Source organism: Mus musculus, chromosome 5, assembly GCF_000001635.26.
Source record: "Mus musculus strain C57BL/6J chromosome 5, GRCm38.p6 C57BL/6J".
NCBI classification, from domain to species: Eukaryota; Metazoa; Chordata; class Mammalia; order Rodentia; family Muridae; genus Mus; species Mus musculus.
In genome coordinates, this window is record NC_000071.6 from 16,728,377 (window position 1) to 16,731,818 (window position 3,442).

At 39.9% G+C, this 3,442-nt stretch overlaps 1 pseudogene; it reads right to left on the reverse strand.

Annotated features, from left to right (window-relative positions):
• Nucleotides 1-1,238: 1,238 nt before the first annotated feature.
• On the reverse strand, nt 1,239-2,730 carry Gm8991 (annotated as a pseudogene).
• Between the last annotated feature and the right edge of the window lie 712 nt (nt 2,731-3,442).

Here is a 3,442-nt window from a genome sequence, read left to right on the forward strand (position 1 = left end):
TGGGTTTGGTGGTTGTATATAGGATGGATCCCTGGGTGGTGCAGTCCCTGGATGGTCCATCCTTCCGTCTCAGCTCTGAACGTTGTCTCTGTAACTCCTTCCATGGGTATTTTGTTCCCTATTCTAAGAAGAAGTGAAGTATCCACACTTTGGTCTTCCTTCTTGAGTTTCATGTGTTTTGCAAATTGTATCTTGGATATTCTATGATTCTGGGCTAATATTCGCTTATCAGTGAGTCCATATCATGTGAGTTCTTTTGTGAACCCGTACCCCCCAGAGCTGTGTCTCTAGTTGCAAATGTAGCAGAAGATAGGCTAGTCAGCCATCAAGGGGAGGAGAGGTCCTTGGTATGGCGGAGATCATATGCCCCAGTACAGGGGAATGCCAGGGCCAAGAAGCAGGAGTTGGTGGGTTGGGGAGCAGGGTGGGGGGAGGGAATAGGGGGCTTTGGGATAGCATTTGAAATGTAAATGAAGAAAGTATCTAATAAAAATGCCAAAAAATGAATAAGTTATCTTCTAAAGAGATGATACCATGTTGCAAGGCCAGCAATGAGATCACTACAACAGCACCAGCATCCTGTCTTATCTGTGCTCTAGATTTGTTTGCATAGTAGATATATGCTGTAACCAGCCTCCAAAATACATGTAGAGATGATATGGCTTGACTTTCTTCTCTAGGAAGTGCATTTAATATTTTGTAGTTACTCACTTTTTATATTTGTGCTCCTTATAGCAGAATGCTTGTCATAGAAATGCATTAGAATTTATCTTTTGATATGTATAGTGCTTATCAGTTCCAGGCAATGCTCTAATCATTTCTCATGTATCATATCATGTCTTCTTCACAACCCTCATATATAAATTTTAAGTACTATTCTTAAAACCATTTGATAGATGGTAAGATAAACCATGGAGACAATGAATAAATAACAATGACTACCTCAGCCTTCAACTGGCAAAATTGAAATCTGTAAACTGACAAGCAAAGTTTGTGTGGACTTTTTTACCATCTGACTCTCTTTCTGTGTATGGCAATCAGGCCTTCAGTGCAGTGAAATGCTGAGGGACACCTGATCCTTAGCCTTCCTTCATCACTTAGATTGTTTCCATGCTTCGCCAAAATTCACACAATTACTGACTTCTTCTATAATCACATTTCTTTTTAGCATTGTCTTTTCTTGGTATTGTCATTGTTGATTTTATTTTATTTTATTTTATTTATTTTTTTTTGAAAAGTTAAAAATTCCTTAATTTTTTATTCCTGGTACCACTACCACAATTTACAGGGCAATATACCTGATGTAATGAAAAGAAAAAGAAAAAGACAAAGCTACAACAGATAAAAGACCTCAGGAATGTACATCTAATTGACACTACATTGCATTAATCAATAGCTGCACTTTTTGCAAACTGTGGCTATGACAGTCCTGAACAAGAAGGGTTTCCTGTTTAAGCTGCAGTAACTTTTCTGACTATGGATCATCGTTCCTTCTGTGGCAGATTTTTACAGTTCCTCTAATGCATTTGGGACGACTGTCTCAAAGTAACCTGCAGCTTTCCTGACAACTCCTCACTCTCTCTCCTGCTAAGAACTGTAGCCGTTTCTGTTTTATTTTAAAACCTTCTGCTACCATATCCACCACTTCCACCTCCAGATCCATAGCCACCACCATAGGGACTGCCTGAGCTTCTTCCACCAAAACTGCCCCCCTTCATGGGTCCATAATTTGATTGTTGCTGTCCACTATAATTTCCAAAGTCATTATAGTTTCCACCACCACCATAGTTACCTCCACCAAAATTTCCTCCTTCATTGTAACCATCATAGCCTCCTCCTCCACCACCATATCCACCACCCTGGTTTCCATATCCTGGTCCACCACCTCCATAACCTCCTCTACTACTGTAACCAGGACCACCACCATAGTTGCCACCATCACCTCCAAATCCATTATATCCACCATCCATAACTACCTCTGCTGCCACCACCTCCACCACCATAGCCACCTCTTTCACCAAAGTTTCCTCCACGACCAAAGTTTCCTCCACCACCTCCAAAGTTTCCTCCACGACCCATAAAGTTGCCAGATCCACCTCCACGACCTCTCTGTGATCCAGCAGACTGCATCTCTTGTTTAGAAAGGGCCTTTTTCACTTCACAATTATGCCCATTAATAGTGTGGTATTTCTGAACAACAATTTTATCAACTGTGTCATGATCATCAAAAGTTACAAAAGCAAATCCTCTCTTTTTCCCAAATCCTTTCTTTTTCTTTATGCCTGTCTTCCATAACCTCTATGGTTTCAATCTTGCCATACTTTTCAAAGTAGTCTCTCAGGTTATATTCTTCCGTATCCTCTTTAATACCACCAACAAAGATTTTCTTCACCGTTAAATGGGCACCAGGCTTTACAGAATCCTCTCTAGAAACAGCTCTCTTTGGTTCCACCACACGCCCATCAACCTTGTGTGGCCGAGCACACATTGCAGCATCCACCTCTTCAACACAAGAGTAGGTCACAAAACCAAAGCCTCTGGAACGTTTTGTTTGGGGATCTCTCATTACCACACAGTCTGTAAGTGTGCCCCATTTCTCAAAATGTTCTCTTAAGCTATCATCTGTGGTTTCAAAGCTCAGACCACCAATAAATAGCTTCCTCAGCTGCTCTGGTTCCTTTGGATCATGGCCCTCCATTTTGAGACCGGACTGGCCTCTTCCAACTCGAGTTCAATCATTGTTGATTTTAAAACTTCCCTTCACACATTTTTCTGACCCTTTCAAGCTCTTTTTGCTTTTTTTTTTTAAATTTTGTGATGTTTTAATTCAGTCATTAACCCCTTTTTCTTTACCTTAATTTTATTATTTTTCATTTATTTACTTACTACAGTACAACTAAATATAGTATAAGTAGCTATAACAATATGATTAAATTCTCAACTGTTATTTTCTTTAATGGAACTGGTTCTGTCTCATCTAAGTCTTGTGTCAGGACAGTGCACTTCTGTAATGGAGAAAGTCAACTTTATTTCCTGTCCCTGTTTTCTTCACAGGGATGCCTGGGCAGTTCACATCACACTCCTTTCTGCTTCCTGAGTAGAGGGCTTATCAATTCTAACAGGGATTATTCCTGTCTCATTGATTTGTCTCCATCTCTGCTCTCACCATCTTCTCCCACAAGATACAAAGTGATCATTACATAACAGAAACACACTCTTATCATTCAGTTGAAAACCCTCTAATCCCTCATTTTATGTCCACATTCCTCTCCATAAGTCCTATCCTGAGAAATCGACTTTCCACAGCCTTATCCCCATTCCACAATCATCTGTTCCTCTCTATATGTAACCATAAATCGTTCACAGACAGCCAATATTCATTATTTGTAGATTCCACATCTGAGAATGTGTCTATTTATAACACATATTTGTAACTTCCAAA